Raw genomic sequence first — 20,397 nt, 5'->3', positions numbered from 1 at the left:
CATATGAGCAGGAGCAGAGACAAAAGCATTCTTGTTGAGGCTGACCCTGAACCTGAAAGGACCTTGAAGCGAAAACTAAGAGAAGCTAAGGCACAACTCTCTGTAGAGGACCTAACAGCAATCTTCAAAAAAGAAGAACCCATGGCAGCCGAAAACAACAACAATGCCAACAATGCAAGGAAGGTGTTGGGTGACTTTACTGCACCTACTCCCGACTTCTATGGGAGAAGCATCTCTATTCCCGCCATTGGAGCAAACAACTTTGAGCTTAAGCCTCAATTAGTTTCTATAATGCAACAGAATTGTAAGTTCCATGGACTTCCGTTGGAAGATCCTCATCAGTTTTTAGCTGAATTCTTGTAAATCTGTGACACTGTCAAGACCAATGGGGTTGACCCTGAAGTCTACAGACTTATGCTATTCCCTTTTGCTGTAAGAGACAGAGCTAGGATATGGTTGGACTCACAACCTAAAGAAAGCCTGAACTCTTGGGAAAAGCTAGTCAATGCCTTCTTGGCAAAGTTCTTTCCATCTCAAAAATTGAGTAAGCTTAGAGTGGAAGTCCAAACCTTCAGACAGAAGGAAGGTGAATCCCTCTATGAAGCTTGGGAAAGATACAAACAATTGATCAGAAAGTGTCCTTGTGACATGCTTTCTGAATGGAGCATCATAGGTATCTTCTATGATGGTCTGTCTGAACTGTCCAAGATGTCTTTGGATAGCTCTGCTGGAGGATCTCTTCATCTGAAGAAGACGCCTGCAGAAGCTCAAGAACTAATTGAAATGGTTGCAAATAACCAATTCATGTACACTTCTGAAAGGAATCCTTTGAACAATGGGACAAATCAGAAGAAAGGAGTTCTTGAGATTGATACTCTGAATGCCATATTGGCTCAGAAGAAAATATTGACTCAGCAAGTCAATTTGATTTCTCAAAGTCTGTCTGGGATGCAAGCTGCACCAGGCAGTACTAAGGACGCTTCATCTGAAGAAGAAGCTTATGATCCTGAGAACCCTTCAATAGAAGAGGTGAATTACATGGGAGAACCCTATGGAAACACCTATAATTCTTCATGGAGAAATCATCCAAATCTCTCATGGAAGGATCAACAGAGACCTCAACAAGGTTTCAACAACAATAATGGTGGCGCCATTGATGATCAAAATTCCGCGCACCAGTGGACATTAAGTTTGACCTTCAGAACCTGGAAATATTAATTCCCTGAATGCTGACGTTAGTGGCTAACGTTGCCGCTAATGCCAGCGACTACGCCAGCGACCCTGTTCCCTTCAAAGGAGCATAACTTGAGTTACAGAGATCCAATTGAGGTGATTCTAGTTGCGTTAGAAAGCTGACATTCAGAACCTTCCAACGATATATGATACTTTATAGTGAGCATTAAATCAGAGCACAAACAATAGGCATCTTTAAGCCCCAAAAATACCAACTTGGAGCAAGTCATGACGTTGTTGGCAACGTTTGCCATACTAACTTCAGCACTAACGCCACACCTGTAGCGTTAGTGTGGCTAACGGTAGCTCTAACGTTAGCACCTGGACCTCAACTTAATTCACTTCTCTTTCAAGGATCACCCAACCTCAAGCAAGCAAGCCCACAATTGTCAACCGATCAAGGCCACAAGCAGCATCTAGAATAGTTAATTTTTATTTCATTGTAATTTACTTTCAAATTTCATTTCATTTTGTAATTTATGAGTGTTTATATAAAGGCCTTAGTTTTTACATTCAATTCATTCGGTATTGGGGGGCTGGAAGCTGGAACAAACCAGAGAGGGGGTCTTCGAACTCCCTCCCCTCACACACTTTTTCTTCTTTTTCTTTTCTTAGTAGTAGTTTAATTCTAGTTTGTACTTTTCATTTATGAACTTTGAAGTTTCAATTTCAGTTTTAATCTTCACCTTTATTTTTCTACACTTTTTTTATTTTTTCACAACTATAAAATGGATTAATACATACAGATTTACAAATAGATTCAGTCTTTATTACAAATGAATTTTTAGTTACCGACGAAATTACCGACAGATTTTGTCCCTCCGTAAAAGACTCGTCAGAAATTATTTACTGACAGAATTTTTTCATCGGAAAATTACCGACGGATTTTTACCAGTTACCGACGGATTTTTCCTCTGTAAATTCTTCCGCCATTTCCCTGAAGCATTGAACTTTCCAATGGATTTTTTGTAGGTAATTACAGATAGATTTTCCGACGGATTTTCTATCGATAATTAGAGACAGATTTTTGGACAGATTTTTCCTCGGTAATTATAGACAGATTTTTTGACGGATTTTTTGTCTGTAATTACAGATAGATTTTTCGACGAATTTTTTGTCTATAAGTTGAACCTTGCAACAATCTGAATACAAACAAAAAATTCGTCTGTAAATCCGTCCGTAAAGTAAAATAGAATTTTTTTAGATTTTTCCATTACAAAATAAACTTATTTTTATACAAAATAAATATAAATTTACTAGAAATTTTTATCTAATTTGTATTCGAATATTTATAATATTCTAAAAAATAAACAAATTCATCGTATTTATCAAGCAAGTCAATATGATTCAAAACATAGACAAAGTATATTGATACATTAACTATAATCCTCAGTGTATTGTTCAACCATACAAAATTTATCAACTATAATTCATAACATTGTATTATATGAGAAAAATTACATTATGCAAATCTCTACAAGCCAATCAACCAGTATCTCGCACATGCTTTGAGTAATGTCATGTTGCTTTATATCTCTTAATGCAATTGGAAAAGGGATACACTTCTTGCTGCAAAAATGTCAGTAAAAGTACACAGCAGAGAAAAATACATGAAAAAATGTCAATATTAAAAGTTATTCACTCTGTTATGGCATAAAAAACTAATTACTCAACATCCTTAATGAAAATTATGTCAATTGAAAGCATAAGAACTAACCATGATCTGTACAATATGAAAATATTTCAATATATAATTTATTAACTCTTAGAAATAAAAGACCAAACAAACAAGTTTTATGGAAAGAAAAGTCCAATGAGCACAATTTCAAATTAAGTTTCCAAGATTAAGAGTCTATATAGAAAGAGACATTGTCAAAATCCATATGCATGCAAATATCCAAACATGCATAGAAGCATAGATGTATGCCCTGTAATTAGTTACCTGAAGATGATAGCCAGCAAAAAAGTAATTGTCGGAATCAAGTTGCTCATAGCTGATCCAATAGTGTGAAAGTTGTAGCTTATTGATGAGCGGATAATTTATACGCTTTTTGGTATTGTTTTTAGTATAATTTAGTTAGTTTTTCGTATATTTTTATTAGTTTTTAAGCAAAATTCACATTTCTAGACTTTATTATAATTTTGTGTGTTTTTCTATGATTTCAGGTATTTTCTGGCTGAAATTGAGGGACCTGAGCAGAAATCTGATTCAGAGGGTGAAGAATGACTGCTGATGCTATTGGATTCTGACCTCCCTGTACTCAAAATAGAATTTTTGGAGCTAAAGAAGTCCAAATGGCACGCTCTCAATTGAGCTGGAAAGTAGACATCCAGGGCTTTCCATCAATATATAATAGACCATACTTGGCCCGAGTTTAGATTACGCAAACTGGCGTTTAACGCCAGCTTTCTGCCCTATCCTGGCGTTAAACACCAGAAACAAGTTGCAAAGAAGAGTCAAACGCTATAAACAAGTTACAAACTGGCGTTCAACTCCAAGGAAGACCTCTACATGTGAAAACTTCAATGCTCAGCCCAAGCACACACCAAATGGGCCCGGAAGTGGATTTCTGCATCATTTACTTAATTCTGTAACCCTAGTAACTAGTTTAGTATAAATAGAACTTTTTACTATTGTACTAGGGATCTTGGGATTATCTTTTGATCCTTTGATCATGTTTTGGGGTCTTTTTCCCTATTTTCGAATTCATATGCCATTTAGGGGGCTGGCCATTCGGCCATGCCTAGACCTTGTTCTTATGTATTTTCAATGGTGGAGTTTCTACACACCATAGATTAAGGTGTGGAGCTCCGCTGTTCCTCGAGTATTAATACAATTACTACTATTTTCTATTTAATTCATGCTTATTCTTATTCTAAGATATCCATTCGTACTTCAACCTGATGAATGTGATGATCCGTGACACTCATCACCATTCTCGCTTATGAACGCGTGCCTGCCAAACATTTCCGTTCTACTTACGAAAGCTAGAGTGTGTATCTCTTGGATTCCTGGTCCACGATACATGGTTGCCTCTCCTGACAACACAGCCTTCCATTCCGTAAGATCAGAGTCTTTATGGTATAAGCTAGAATCTATTGGCAGCATTCTTGAGATCCGGAAAGTCTAAACCTTGTCTATGGTATTCCGAGTAGGATCTGGGATGGGATGACTGTGACGAGCTTCAAAATCGCAACTGTAGGGCGTGGTGATAGACGCAAAAGGATAGTAAATCCTATTCCTACACAATCGAGAACCAACAGCTGATTAGCCATGCGGGAAATCGTAGAGGACCTTTTTCACTGAGAGGATGGGAAGTAGCCATTGACAACGGTGACGCCCTACATACAGCTTACCATGGAAAGGAGTATGAAGGATTGGATGAAGCTAGTAGGAAAGCAGAGATTCAAGAGGGATAAAGCATCTCCATACACTTATCTGAAATTCCCACCAATGATTTCCATATGTATCTCTATCTTTATTTTACGTTCTATTTATCTTTTAATTATTAAAACTTCATAACCATTTGAATCCGCTTGACTGAGATTTACAAGATGACCATAGCTTGCTTCAAGCCGAAAATCTCCGTGGGATCGACCCTTACTCACGTAAGGTTTATTACTTGGACGACCCAGTGCACTTTCTGGTTAGTTGTGCGAAGTTGTGAAGAAGAGTGATATTACAGTTGTGCGTACCAAGTTGTTGGCGCCATTGAGATCACAATTTCGTGCACCAAGTTTTTGGCACCGTTGCTGAGGATTGTTCGAGTTTGGATAACTGACGGTTCATCTTGTTGCTCAGATTAGGTAATTTTCTTCTTATTTCAACCTTTATTTTATTTTCAAAAAGTTTTCAAAAATCTTTCAAAAAAAATTTTCTCTTCTTTTTTGTTTTTCCAAAACTTATTTTCGAAAAATCCAAAAAAAATTCATAAAATCAAAAAAAAAATAAAAAAAAATTGAGTTTCTTGTTTGAGTTAGAGTCAATTTTTAAGTTTGGTGTCAATTGCATCTTTTTAATTTTCTAAAGATTTTCAAAAAATTCATGCATTGCATTCTTCATGATCTTCAAGTTGTTCTTGACAAGTCTTCTTGTTTGATCTTCATATTTTCTTGTTTTGTGTCTTTTGTTATTTTTCATATGCATTTTTGAATTCATAGTGTCTAAACATGAAAAGTCTCTAAGTTTGGTGTCTTGCATGTTTTTCTTTTCTTGAAAATTTTTCAAAAATAAGTTCTTGATGTTCATCATGATCTTCAAAGTGTTCTTGGTGTTCATCTTGACATTCATAGTGTTCTTGCATGCATCATGTGTTTTGATTCATAATTTTTATGTTTTGAGTCATTTAGTTATTTTTCTCTCTCCTCATTAAATTCAAAAAAAATAAAAAAAAATATATATTTTCCTTATTTTACTCATAAATTTTGAAATCTTTGAGTTGACTTAGTCAAAAATTTTTAAAATTAGTGGTTTCTTGTTAGTCTAGTCAAGATTTCATTTTTAAAAATCCTATCTTTTCAAAATCTTTTTCAAAAAATCAAATCTTTTTCACATTTTCTTAATATTTTTGAAAATTGTAAAAAAATTGTTTTTCAAAATTTTTTCTTAATTTCATTTCAAAATTTCGAAAACTTTACTAACAATTAATGTGATTGATTCAAAAATTTGAAGTTTGTTACTTTCTTGTTAAGAAAGGTTCAATCTTTAAATTCTAGAATCATATCTTTTAGTTTCTTGTTAGTCAAGTAATCAATTTTAATTTTAAAAATCAAATCTTTTTAATTTTCTTTTCAAATCTTTTTCAAAATAAATTTCAATCATATCTTTTTCAAAATTAATTTCAAAATCTTTTCTAACTTCTTTTCTTTTCAAAATTGATTTTCAAATCTTTTTCAACTAACTAATTGACTTTTGTTTGTTTTACTATTCCTTATCTTTTTCAAAACCACCTAACTACTTTCCTCTCTCTAATTTTCAAAAATCACCTCCCTCTTTTTCAAAAATCTTTTTATTTAACTAATTGTTTTAAATTTTAAATTTATTCCTTTTTATAAATTCGAATTTTAACCTTAATTTAAAATAAAAACAAAAATATTTTTCTTTTATTTTCGAAAATTCTCTCCCTCTCATCTCTTTCTATTTATTTTATTTATCTACTAACACTTCTCTTTTACTCATAATTCGAATCCTCTTCTCTTCTCTCTCTGTGTTCGAATTTTTCTTCTTCTATTCTTTTCTTCTTCTACTCACATAAAGGAATCTCTATACTGTGACATAGAGGATTCCTCTTCTTTTCTATTCTCTTCTTTTTCATATGAGCAGGAGCAAGGACAATGACATTCTTGTTGAAGCAGATCTTGAACCTGAAAGGACTCTAAAGAAGAAGCTAAGAGAAGCTAAAACACAACACTCTAAAGAGGACTTTGACGTTAAGATTTTTGCTAGTAAAGAATTTTATAAAAATAGTCGCGTTGTAGATATAGTTTCTAAACCAACAAAAATCCTTTCGTGCAAACGTTTTGGTTGTCACAAGTAACAAACCCCTTTAAAATTGATAACCGAGTATTTAAACCTCAGGTTATCTTCTCAAGGAATTGCAGGGAGGTATGTTCTTATTATTGGCTTTGAGTTTGCAAATTGGGGGTTTTAAGAATGAGAAACAATTATGATGAATGACAAGTAAAATAAATAAATGACAGTAAAATAAACTCTTGGCAAGGTATGAGAGATTGGAAGTCCTAGTCTAGTTATCCTTATCAACAATGATGACAATTGAATCTTAATTCCACTTAGTTGACCTTTACTAAAGCAAAGAAAAGTCAAGTGACTAATTAATTAGATCTTCGAATCCTAGTTAATTCCTAAGAACAGATTGGGACTATTGAAGTTCAATTCAATTAGCATAAATAACAATTATCAATTATGTTGAATCTGATAACTCCTGAGTTACTAATTTCTTAACCAAAGCCAAGAATGTAAAAAGCTGAATTAAAATCATCAATATATCATAAATCTGAAAACACTTCAATTCATCCAAAGCAGTAAAATCTAACATGGAAGGTATTCATAAGCCAATTGGGCAATATAAATAAAATACAAATAAAAGTATTAAAGTCTCTCAAAGTAGAAGAGAAGTCAAAATAAAGAAATATTGAACCTGATGTGAAGATGAGATAAATTCGTAATTTCTAAAAATCATAATCCTAAGAGAGAGGAGAGAACCTCTCTCTCTAAAAACAACATCTAAAACTAAAATTATGAATTATGATAGCATCCTCATGAATGGATGCATTCCCCCACTTTATAGCCTCTAATCTGTGTTCTTTGGACCGAAAACTGGGTCAAAAACAGCCCAGAAGTCACTTCCAGCGCTTTCTGGTCCGTACAGGTCGCGGCCAAGTGACGCGGAGGCGTCGCCCACGCGGCCGCGCGGATTAAAGTTCGCAGATGCGATGCATCCGCGTGGATCACGCGTCCGCGTCACCTAGCATCGGGGCAACTATGGCATATTATATATCAAATTGAAGTCCCGAATGTTATCTTTTCAACGCAACTAGAACCGCATCGTTTGGACCTCGGTAGCTAACGTTATAGTCGTTTGAGTGCGAAGAGGTCAGGCTGGACAGCTTAGCAATTTCTCCAACTTCTTGTATACCTTCCACTTTTGCATGCTTCCTTTCTATCCTCTAAGCCATTCCTGCCCTGTAGTCTCTGAAATCACTTAACACACATATCAAGGCATCTAATAGTAATAAGAGAGGATTAAATATAGGGAACTTAAGGCCAAAGAAACACGTTTTCAATCAAAGCACATAATTAGGAAGGCAAATGTAAAACCATGCAAATAGTATGAATAAGTGGGTAAAGAGTTGATAAAATCCACTCAATTGAGCACAAGATAAACCATGAAATAGTGGTTTATCAACCTCCCTACACTTAAACAATAGCATGTCCTCATGCTAAACTCAAGAGAAACTATAAAGATGAAGAGGAATGGTAGGATGTATGAGATGCAACCTATGAATGCAACTAAATGCAAAATGTTTCTACCTACTTGGTTAAAAGTAAATAAATCTCCAAGAATAAATATGAACTGGATTTCACTAATTCAAATCATAAAAATGAAGTACAAATAGACTTGTAGAAGAAAATAGCTCATGAAAGCCGGGAACAAAGAATCAAGCATCGAACCCTCACTAGTAGTGTATATCACTCTAATCACTCAAGTATTTTAGGTTCGATTCTCTCGATTCTCTACTAACCTTGCTTTCTAAGGCTTGCTCTTCATCTAACAATCAACATAAATTTAATGCACAGATACACATATCAAGAGGTCTTTTAAGGGTTGTAATGGGGTTAGGGTTAAGGTAGGATTGTATTTGGCCAAGTGGACTAAAATCTGAATCCTTAATTAACTTAAACTTTCCCACCTAACTTAAACAATCCATGTAATCATAATACAACATCTAACCATCCATTAACCATGTTTTCCACATATTCATGCATTCTAATTTCAAGTATAACTCATATGTATTGCTTTCATCACTTACTTTGGGGCATTTTGTCCCCTTTCACTTATTTTGCTCTTTTTTTTATATATATATATTTTTTTCTTTTATTTTTCTCAATGCATATGATTAAATTATTGGATGCATGAATTATGTCCCAAACATTTCTATCACATTTTTAGAAAATTCAAACATACTCAATTTTCAAACCAAATATTTCCAAACCCACTTTTTCCCACACTTAATTCATAAGCATTCTCACTAGTCTAAGCTAACCAAGGATTCAAATTAAGGACATTATTGTTTTTCGCTTAGAGTTAATGATGTACTAAAATAAAGAACAGAGGGGTAAAAAAATAGGCTCAAATTGGTTTGCAAGGGATAATGAAGGGTTAAGGTCATATGGGTATGTAAGCTCAGTGAAACAATGGCCTAAATCACATAAGTGCATGCATACATTAAATAATAGAAATATAGAATTAAGCAAGACAAAGATCACAATTTTAGAGAGAAAATCACACACCAAAAATAAAATATTGGTTGATAAAATGCAACCAATTCAAATAAGCTCAAAATCTCACAGGTTTTGTGTGTTCGAGCTCTAAATCATGTTCCAGTATAATATTTCTTCAAACAAACCAAGTGGTAAAATATGCACAAAATCAGATAATCATGCAAATGCAACAACTAATCTACAAAGAAGATTTAAACATTGGTGTTGAGACAAGAAAGTACTAACCCATGGAGATCGGTATCGACCTCCCCACACTTAAAGATTGCACCGTCCTCGGTGCGTGCTGAGATGTGCAGGTGGACGGGTTGTTGCAACTGATGCTTTTCTTCAAGATTTTGCAGATGGACTTGTCTGTCTCCCCATGTAAACGTCTTCCGCTTCCCTTTTGGGTGGCCATCCTGAAAGAAAAAGGGAAGAAAAAGTAACCCAGTAATAAAGATAAGAAAATAAATGAAGTATGGGTGGGTTAATGCCAAATGATAATGGTCTCATTTACATGGAAGCTTCAACATGTACGTGAGAAAACAATAGAAGCCATGGCATACCAGTGGTATAAAATTTGCAACATAGGGGAGGAGTGTGGGTAATGGAAGTATCAATACAAGCTCATATCAATGCAAATGGAGTGCAAGTATCATAAAAGATTGGTATTGGCAGATAATTAATATCATCCCACAGTGTAAAACAAGTTACCAAAATAAATTCAAGAAAAGAAGCAACAGTTGAATAAGAAAAATTTTTAACACCAATGGAAAAAATAAAAAATTTAGAAAAGAAAGTAAAAATATGCACAAAATTAAAATGTAATGAATGAAATATGCAAATAAATAAAGTAAAATAAAATGAAAGATAAAAAGAATGAGAAGAGAAAGAAAGGAAGAAGAAGTAAATAAGAGAGGAGGAAGATAGAATAATAAAAGATAGAAAAAAATTAGGATTAGAGAAGAAAATATAAGAAAATTGGCACTGATCTGGATAGGTTGTGCGACGCTGGCGACGCGGTCGCGTGGGTGACGTGGCCGCGTAGGGCGTAATGAGTTCAGGCGACGCGGACGCATGGGGCACGCGAACGCGTGGCCTGATTTGTGCGATTGGCGCGAGTGCAGCCTTGCGTTCGTGCAACTCTCTGTTCGAAACTCTTTTTGCCAATTTTTAGGGTGACACGGTCGCGTGGTTGACGCGATCGCGTGGGTGGCCAAGATTGGAGGATGACGCGGACGCGTGGGGCACGCGTTCGCGTGGTAAGGCTTGTGCGTCTAGCACCAGTCCAGCCTTACTCCAGCACAACTTTCGGCCATGCACCCCTTTTACGTCGATTACCAAGTCACGCGGACGCGTGGGTGACGCGGACGCGTGGGTCAAATTGTGCCAAAGGCACGCCTCCAGCCACGCTTTCGCGTGACTCTCTGTTCACTTTTCTTTTCTCCTAATGCACTTACGATGCGGACGTGTCAGCGACGCTGCCGTGTCGCATGTTTTTTTTTTTTTAATGCATGAAAAATGCAGAATACAGTGATTAATATAAGTGAGATGCAAAATTCCAGGTTCACTATAATAAAATAGAATAAAAAGGAGATAAAAATAAAAACAAATAACATGAAATAAACTGAAAAAGAACGACCATACCATGGTGGGTTGTCTCCCACCTAGCACTTTTAGTTAAAGTCCTTAAGTTGGACATTGGAGGAGCTTCCTGTTATGGCGGCTTATGCTTAAATTCATCCAAAAATCTCCACCAATGCTTGGAATGCCAATAGCCTCCGGGGTCCCAAACTAGGCATGTGAAGCTTCTCAGCAGCTTCAAGCAGAATTTCAGGCTCCCGTGGGGACGAATGTCAGAATGGAATCCATGATCCCAAGCTTTGCTTTTAAATCCGCCTCCGTCTTGATCTATATTTTTTCATCCGGGCGGTTTAAAAAGTAAATTCTCATCATGGTGACCAAACGTTCTCCGTGATCCATTCAGTTGAGCATGATACCAATCCGTACACTTCGAGTTAAAGTGTGGAAACTTATTGAACCTTGTACACCAACTCTGAGTACGAGCCATTTTCCTTTTCCTCTTAGAGCCGCAAAGAACTCTAAGCTGGCCATCTGTTTCAAGTAAACCATATTCAAGTGGAAAAGTAAAGATAAAAGGCAAAGGTGTTACCCACTTGTAGTTTGTGTTGGGCGGTAATAGCCTTGGGATAGGTGTTTCCAGTGGTTCTGTAAGTTCTACTCCCTTATAGTCTTCTATGAATTCTTCCACTTCAACCATATCTTGATCAGAGTCTTCAATTTCTCCCTCATCATCGCTCAAGTCATATATTGGAGGTTGAGAAAAATCTACCTTAGCATCATCTTCATATTCACTCGGGGAAGATTCTTCTGTCTCAAAGAATTCACTTGCGGATGCAAGTTCGTCACTAAGAGAACAGGACTCGTGATCATCATCATCAAGGAAGCCTGTGTCCTGGGTTATTCCGTCCAGTTCTTCATAAGATATTTGCAGTGGAGGCGGTGCAAAATCCTCCTCAGCGTCAATTGTAACATTCTTGACGGAGTTCTCCACAACTCTGGATTCAAGTGGCGGTTCGGCATCTCCTGAATCTTCAACCAACTCTTCTTCTTCTACAATGACAGCTTCCTCTACTTGTTCTAATATGAAGTTATGCTCTATGCTGTTCACTGGAGCTTCTAGCGTCTTCTTTGTACTGCGTTCTTCATTGGATTCTCCACATAAAGCTATGGGGGTCTGTTGAGGGGCTGAACGTCTGGAAGATAATTGCTTTAACTCCTCCACTATTGCTTGCTCCAGTTGATGAAAGGTTGCAGTAAATTGTTTCATTGATTCTTCAAGGCGAACCTGTGATTCTGGCTTTGATGGATATGGGTATGGTGTATGGGAGAGTGGTGGTTCTTGGGAGTAATTGGATTGGTGTTGGGGCGGATAATGATCGTATGGTGGCAAATGGTAAAAAGAAGCTTGTGAGTGTGGTGGTTCGAGGTTATGTTGAGAGGATGGTCTATAGGCACGGGGTGGGGCTTGTTGGTAGTTACAAGGTTGTCTGCCATATCTTTAAGCTGGGTATGCATTGTAGAATGGTCGTTTTCCATGATATCTTGGAGGGTGTTGTTGCCTAAAGGGTTGATTAGATCCTCTTGACTCCATCCATCCTTGATTGGTCTGACCTTGATGCATATTCCTGCTGTGGTTTCTATTTCCTTCAACAAAGTTAGAACTAAACTCAAAGCGAGAGGGGTGAGAATTCATAGTAGTTATCAGTAATAAGGGGGAAAAAGGAGAAACAAATAAACAAGTAAAAGAAAAATATTTACAATAACCAATAATAAGGCACATGTTTGCAATTCCCCGGCAACGGCGCCATTTTGATGAGAGAACTTTTGCGTGGTCTAGAATTTAGAATAACTTCCCGTTGCAAGTATAGCGTCTAAACCAACAAAAGTCCTTTCATATAAACGTTTTGGTTGTCACAAGTAACAAACCCCTAAATAAATTGATAACCGAGGTATTTAAACTTCGGGTCGTCTTCTCAAGGAATTGCAGGGAGGTATGTTCTTATTATTGGTTATGAATTTGTAAATTGGGGGTTTTAAGAATGAGAAACAGTTATGATGAATGACAAGTAAAATAAATAAATGACAGTAAAATAAACTCTTGGCAAGGTATGAGAGATTGGAAGTCCTAGTCTAGTTATCCTTATCAACAATGATGACAATTGAATCTTAATTCCACTTAGTTAACCTTTACTAAAGCAAAGGAAAGTCAAGTGACTAATTAATTAGATCTTCGAATCCTAGTTAATTCCTAAGAACAGATTGGGATTATTGAAGTTCAATTCAATTAGCATAAATAACAGTTATCAATTATGTTGAATCTGATAACTCCTGAGTTACTAATTTCTTAACCAAAGCCAAGAATGTAAAAAGCTGAATTAAAATCATAAATATATCATAAATCTGAAAACACTTCAATTCATTCAAAGCAGTAAAATCTAACATGGAAGGTATTCATAAGCCAATTGGGCAATATAAATAAAATACAAATAAAAGTATTAAAGTATCTCAAAGTAGAAGAGAAGTCAAAATAAAGAAATATTGAACCTGATGTGAAGATGAGATAAATTCCTAATTTCTAAAAATCCTAATCCTAAGAGAGAGGAGAGAACCTCTCTCTCTAAAAACTACATCTAAAACTAAAATTATGAATTATGATAGCATCCTCATGAATGGATGCATTCCCCGACTTTATAGCCTCTAGTCTGTGTTCTCTGGGCCGAAACTAGGTCAGAAACAGCCTAGAAGTCACTTCCAGCGCTTTCTGGTCCGTACGGTCGCGGCCAAGTGACGCGGAGGCGTCGCCCACGCGGCCGCGCGGATTAAAGTTCGCAAATGCGACGTGTCCGTGTGAATCACGCGTTCGCATCACCTAGTGTCAGAGCAACTATGGCATATTATATATCAAATCGAAGCCCCAGATGTTAGCTTTCCAACGCAACTGGAACCGCATCGTTTGGACCTCTATAGCTAAAGTTATAGCTGTTTGAGTGGGAAGAGGTCAGGCTGGACAGCTTAGCAATTTCTCCAACTTCTTGTATACCTTCCACTTTTGCATGCTTCCTTTCTATCCTCTAAGCCATTCCTGCCCTGTAGTCTCTGAAATCACTTAACACACATATCAAGGCATCTAATGGTAATAAGAGAGGATTAAATATAGGGAACTTAAGGCCAAAGAAGCACGTTTTCAATCAAAGCACATAATTAGGAAGGCAAATGTAAAACCACGCAAATAGTATGAATAAGTGGGTAAAGAGTTGATAAAATCCACTCAATTGAGCACAAGATAAACCATGAAATAGTGGTTTATCAGACTTTACTAAAATTTTCGAAATAGAAGTAGAGATGGCCGAACCCAATAACAATGGTGGAGGTGCAAGGAAGATGCTTGGTGACTTTACTGCACCAAATTCCAACTTCCATGGAAGAAGCATCTCAATCCCTGCCATTGGAGCAAACAATTTTGAGCTAAAGCCTCAATTAGTTTCTATGATACAACAGAATTGCAAGTTTTATGGACTGCCATCAGAAGATCCTTTTCAGTTCTTAATTGAATTTTTGTAGATCTGTGATACCATTAAGACCAATGGGGTTGATCCTGAGGTCTATAGGCTTATGCTTTTCCCTTTTGCTGTAAGAGACAGAGCTAGAGTATGGTTGGACTCTCAACCTAAAGATAGCTTGAACTCTTGGGATAAGCTGGTCACGGCTTTCTTAGCCAAGTTCTTTCCTCCTCAAAAGCTGAGTCAGCTTAGAGTGGATGTTCAAACCTTCAGACAGAAAGAAGGTGAATCCCTCTATCAAGCTTGGGAGAGATACAAGCAACTGACAAAAATGTGTCCTTCTGACATGCTTTCAGAATGGACCATCCTGGATATATTCTATGATGGTCTATCTGAATTGTCTAAGATGTCATTGGACCATTCTGCAGGTAGATCTATTCACCTGAAGAAAACACCTACAGAAGCTCAGGAATTCATTGACATGGTTGTAAATAACCAGTTCATGTACACTTCTGAATGGAATCCTGTGAGTAATAGGATGCCTCAGAGGAAGGGAGTTCTTGAAATTGATGTTCTGAATGCCATATTGGCTCAGAACAAAATGTTGACTCAACAAGTCAATATGATTTCTCAGAGTCTAAATGGATTGCAAAATGCATCCAACAGTACTAAAGAGGCATCTTCTGAAGAAGAAGCCTATGATCCTGAGAACCCTGCAATGGCAGAGGTGAATTACATGGGTGAAGCCTATGGAAACACCTATAATCCCTCATGGAGAAATCATCCAAATTTCTCATGCAAGGATCAACAAAAGCCCCCAACATGGCTTTAATAATGGTGGAAGAAACAGGTTTAGCAATAGCAAGCCTTTTCCATCATCATCTCAGCAACAGACAGAGAATTCTGAGCAGAGCCCCTCTAGCTTAGCAAACATCGTCTCTGAGCTATCTAAGGCCACTCTAAGTTTCATGAATGAAACAAGGTCCTCCATTAGAAATTTGGAGGCACAAGTGGGCCAGCTGAGTAAAAAAGTCACTGAAACTCCTCCTAGTACTCTCCCAAGCAATACAGAAGAGAATCCAAAAAGAGAGTGCAAGGCCATAACCTTGTTTGGTGTGGCTGAACCTAGAAAGGAGGAGGAGGACGTGAATCCCAATGAGGAAGACCTCATGGGACGTCCTCTGGACATAAAGGAGTTCTCAATTGAGGAACCTAAGGAATCTGAGACTCATCTAGAGACCATAGAGATTCCATTGAACCTCTTTTTACCATTCATGAGCTCTGATGACTATTCATCTTCTAAAGAAGATGAAGACATTGTTGAAGGGCAAGTTGCCCAGTATTTAGGAGCAATCGTGAAGCTGAATGCCAAGCTATTTGGTAATGAGACTTGGGAGGATGAGCCTCCATTGCTCATTAATGAACTGAATACCTGGGTTCAGCACACTTTACCTCAAAAGTAACGGGATCTTGGTATATTCCTAATTCCCTGTACCATAGGTACCATGGCCTTTGAGAAGGCTCTGTGTGACCTGGGGTCAGGCATAAACTTAATGCCACTCTCTGTAATGGAGAAACTAGGAATCTTTGAGATACAAGCTACCACATTCTCATTAGAGATGGCAGACAAATCTATGAAAAAGGCTTATGGACAGGTAGAGGACGTGCTAGTAAAGGTCAAAGGCCTTTACATCCCTGCTGATTTCATAATCCAAGACACTGGGAAGGATGAGGATGAATCCATCATCCTTGGAAGACTCTTCCTAGCCACAGCAAAAGCTGTGATTGATGTGGACAGAGGAGAGTTGGTCCTTCAAATGAATGAGGACTACCTTGTGTTTAAAACTCGAGGATCTCCCTCTGTAACCATGGAGAGGAAGCAAGAAAAGCTTCTCTCACTGCAGAGTCAACCAAAGCCCCCACAGTCAAACTCTAAGTTTGGTGTTGGGAGGCCACAACCAAACTCTAAGTTTGGTGTTGAACCCCCATATTCAAACTCTAAGTTTGGTGTTGGGAGGTCCCAACAATGCTCTGAACATCTGTGAGGCTCCATGAGAGCCCACTGTCAAGCTATTGACATTAAAGAAGCGCTTATTGGGAGGCAACCCAATTTTATTTATCTATGTTATTTTCTTTTTTCTTTTTAGGTTGATGATCATGTGGAGTCACAAAAATAATTGCAAAAATTAAAGAAAAATCAAAAATAGCATTAAAAATAGCACACCCTAGAGGAGAAACTTACTGGCGTTTAAACGCCAGTAAGGGTAGCAGAATGGGCGTTTAACGCCCAGTCTGTCACCATTCTGGGTGTTAAACGCCAGAAACAAGCACCAGACTGGCGTTAAACGCCAGAAATAGGCTACAATCTGGCATTAAACGCCAGAAACAGGTTGCATCCTGGCGTTTAACGCCAGGAAAGGAATAAAAGCTGGCGTTTAACGCCAGAAATAAGCAACAATCTGGCGTTAAATGCTAGGAATGCACAGCAGAGGCATTTTGTACGCCTAATAAGAGCAGGAATGATACATCCTTGATCCCTCAAGATCTGTGGACCCCACAGGATCCCCACCTACCCCTCTCTCCTTCTCACTCACTAATCAAATCATATCCTCTTCCCTATATTCTCTTCACCAATCACCTTCATATCTCTTCCCCAAAAACCCTACCTACCTCACTTTCCAATTCAAACACTTTTCCCTCCCAAACTCAACCCTAATGACTGAATCCTAACCCTCTCCTCACCCCTATATAAACCCCTCACTACTCCTTCATATTCACACAACATAAACACCTTTCCCCCTCTTGGCCAAACTAGATATCTCCCTCCATCTCCTCCATTTTCTTCTTCTTCCCCTTCTTTCTTTCTTCTTTTGCTCGAGGACGAGCAAACCTTTTAAGTTTGGTGTGGTAAAAGCATTGTTTTTTATTTTTCCATAATCATTTATGGCACCTAAGGCCGGAGAAACCTCTAGAAAGAGGAAAGGGAAGACAAAAGCTTCCACCTCCGAGTCATGGGAGATGGAAAGATTCATCTCAAAGGTCCATCAAGACCACTTCTATGAAGTTGTGGCCAAGAAGAAGGTGATCCCTGAGGTCCCTTTCATACTCAAGAAAAATGAGTATCCGGAGATCCGACATGAGATCCGAAGAAGAGGTTGGGAAGTTCTGACAATCCCATTCAACAAGTCAGAATCTTAATGGTTCAAGAGATCTATGCCAATGCATGGATCACTAGGAACCATGATCAAAGTATGAACTCGAATCCAAAGAATTGGCTTAAAATGGTTCGGGAAAAATACTTAGATTTCAGTCCGGAAAATATAAGGTTGGCGTTTCACTTGCCAATAATGCAAGAAAATGCATGCCCCTACACTAGAAGGGTCAACTTTGATCAAAGGTTGGACCAAGTCCTCATGGACATATATGTGGAAGGAGCTCATTGGAAAAGAGACTCAAGAGGCAATCCGATTCAATTAAGAAGACCGGACCTTAAGCCTGTGGCTAGAGGATAGTTGGAGTTCATCCAACGCTTCATCATTCCTACTAGCAACCAGTCTGAAGTGACTGTGGATTGAGCCATCATGATCCATAGCATCATGATTAGGGAGAAAGTGGAAGTTTATGAGATCATACCTCTAGAACTCTACAAGGTGGCTGACAAGTCATCCACCTTGGCAAGGTTAGCCTTTTCTCATCTCATTTGTCATCTATGCAATCTGGCTGGGATTGACATAGAAGGAGACATCCTCATTGAAGATGACAAGTGATAAACCCATATTTTATGGTTTATCTTGTGCTTAATTGAGTGGATTTTATCAACTCTTTACCCACTTATTCATACAATTCGCATGTTTTACATTTTCCTTCCTGATTTTGTGCTATGATTGAAAACATGCTTCTTTGATCTTATATTTGCTTATTATTAATCCTCTCATATGACCATTAGATTCCTTGATATGTGTGTTAAGTGTTTTCAGATATTATAGGGCAGGAATGGCTTGGAGGATGGAAAGGAAGCATGCAAAAGTGGAAGGAATACAAGAAGTTGGAGAAATTGCAAAGCTGTCAGCCTGACCCTCTCGCACTAAAACGACCATAACTTGAGCTACAGAGGTCCAAATGATGCGGTTTCAGTTGCGTTGGAAAGTTAACGTTTGGGGCTTCGATTTGATATATAATATGCCATAGTGGCCCTGACGCTAGGCGACGCGACCGCGTGCTCCATGCGGCCGCGTCGCAGTGACGAAAAACCAGCGTGGCAGATTTCTTCTCCAGCGATTTCTGGGCTGTTTTCGACCCAGTTTTCGGCCCAGAAAACTCAGATTAGAGGCTATAAAGTAGAGGGATTGCATCCATTCATAATCATGCACTCATAATTCACTTTTCCATGATTTAGATCTAGTTTTGAGAGAGGTTCTCTCCTTTCTCTCTTAGGATTAGGATTTAGGATTTCTCTTAGTTTTACGAGTGACTCTCAATCACAGGTTCTTTATTTTTATTGAATTTATGAACTCTTCCATGTTACAGATTACTCTTTTAAATTAATGTTATTTGAGGTATTTCATTTTAATATTGCTTTCTTTTATTTACATGATTATTACTTCCATCTAAAAGCATTTTTATTCCAGCAGCTTCAATTTCCTTTTCTTTTGGTCTTGGTTAAATAATTGGTAACTCTATAGTTATCAAACTCATTATTGATTGAAAATTGGATTTCTTCATTTCATTAATTCATATTCCAATAACTCTAGCCTTTCCCAAGGAAAGACTAGGACTTGAGGATTTGAATTAATTCATCCATTCAACTTACCTTCATAGTTAGAGGTTAACAAGGTGGGAGAAGAATCCAATTCTCTTCATAATTGATAAGGATAACTAGGATAGGACCTCCAGTCTTTATACCTTGCCAAGAGTTTATTTTACTGTTAATTTATTTTACTTGTTATTTAAATATGCTTGTACCCATCACTAACGTCAACAAGAATCCTAACGTCAACAAGCCCATCACTAAAAAAAGGATGGAGCAAACAAGAGAACCCATTCATGGATCTCAATAAGAGTATGAGGAAGATCCTCACCAAGAATTCCCTGAGATACCTCAAGGGATGCAATTTCCTCCACACAACTATTGGGAACAACTCAACACTCCTTGGAAGGCTTGAGTTACAACATGGACCAACTAAGGGTGGAGCACCAAGAGCACTCCATCATTCTCCATGAGATTAGAGAAGATCAAAGAGCTATGAGGGAGGAGCAACAAAGGCAAGGAAGAGACATAGAGGAGCTTAGGAGTTCCATTGGTTCTTCAAGAGGAAGACGCCACCCACACTAAGGTGGACTCATTCCTTAATCTTCTTGTCTATTTATTTTTCTGTTTTCGGTTTTTATGCCTATTGTGTCATCTATGTTTGTATCTTCATTACATGATCATTAGTGTCTAGTGTCTATGTCTTAAAGCTATGAATAATTCCATGAATCCTTCACCTCTCTTAAATGAAAAATGTGCTTAATTACAAAAGAACAAGAAGTACTTGGATTTCAAATTTTATCTTGAAATTAGTTTAATTATTTTGATGTGGTGGCAATACTTTTTGTTTTCTGAATGAATGCTTGAACAGTGCATATTTTTTATAGTGAAGTTTATGAATGTTAAAATTTTTGGCTCTTGAAAGAATGATGAACAAAGAGAAATGTTATGGATAATCTGAAAAAGCATGAAATTGATTCTTGAAGCAAGAAAAAATAGTGAAAAGGAAAAAGCTTGCGAAAAAAATAAATAGCGAAAAAAATAAAGAAAAAAGAAAAATAAAAAGCAAGTAGAAAAAGCCAATAGCCCTTTAAATCAAAAGGCAAGGGTAAAAAGGATCCAAGGCTTTGAGCATTAATGGATAGGAGGGCCCAAGGAAATAAAATCCAGGCCTAAGCGGCTAAATCAAGTTGTCCCTAACCATGTGCTTGTGTCATGAAGGTCCAAGTGAAAAGCTTGAGACTGAGTGGTTAAAGTCGTGATCCAAAGTAAAAAGAGTGTGCTTAAGAACACTTGACACCTCTAACTGGGGACCTTAGCAAAGCTGGGTC

At 37.5% G+C, this 20,397-nt stretch overlaps 1 non-coding gene across 1 annotated transcript; it reads right to left on the bottom strand.

Annotated features, from left to right (window-relative positions):
• Nucleotides 1-546: 546 nt before the first annotated feature.
• LOC130948876 (small nucleolar RNA R71) lies at nt 547-654 on the bottom strand. The gene has a single exon (XR_009073288.1). It is a non-coding gene; the product is annotated as a small nucleolar RNA R71 (small nucleolar RNA).
• Between the last annotated feature and the right edge of the window lie 19,743 nt (nt 655-20,397).

This window comes from Arachis stenosperma, chromosome 1, assembly GCF_014773155.1.
Source record: "Arachis stenosperma cultivar V10309 chromosome 1, arast.V10309.gnm1.PFL2, whole genome shotgun sequence".
NCBI classification, from domain to species: Eukaryota; Viridiplantae; Streptophyta; class Magnoliopsida; order Fabales; family Fabaceae; genus Arachis; species Arachis stenosperma.
The sequence above is the reverse complement of the archived record's forward strand: the minus strand, read 5'-3'. Positions and strand labels throughout refer to the sequence as shown.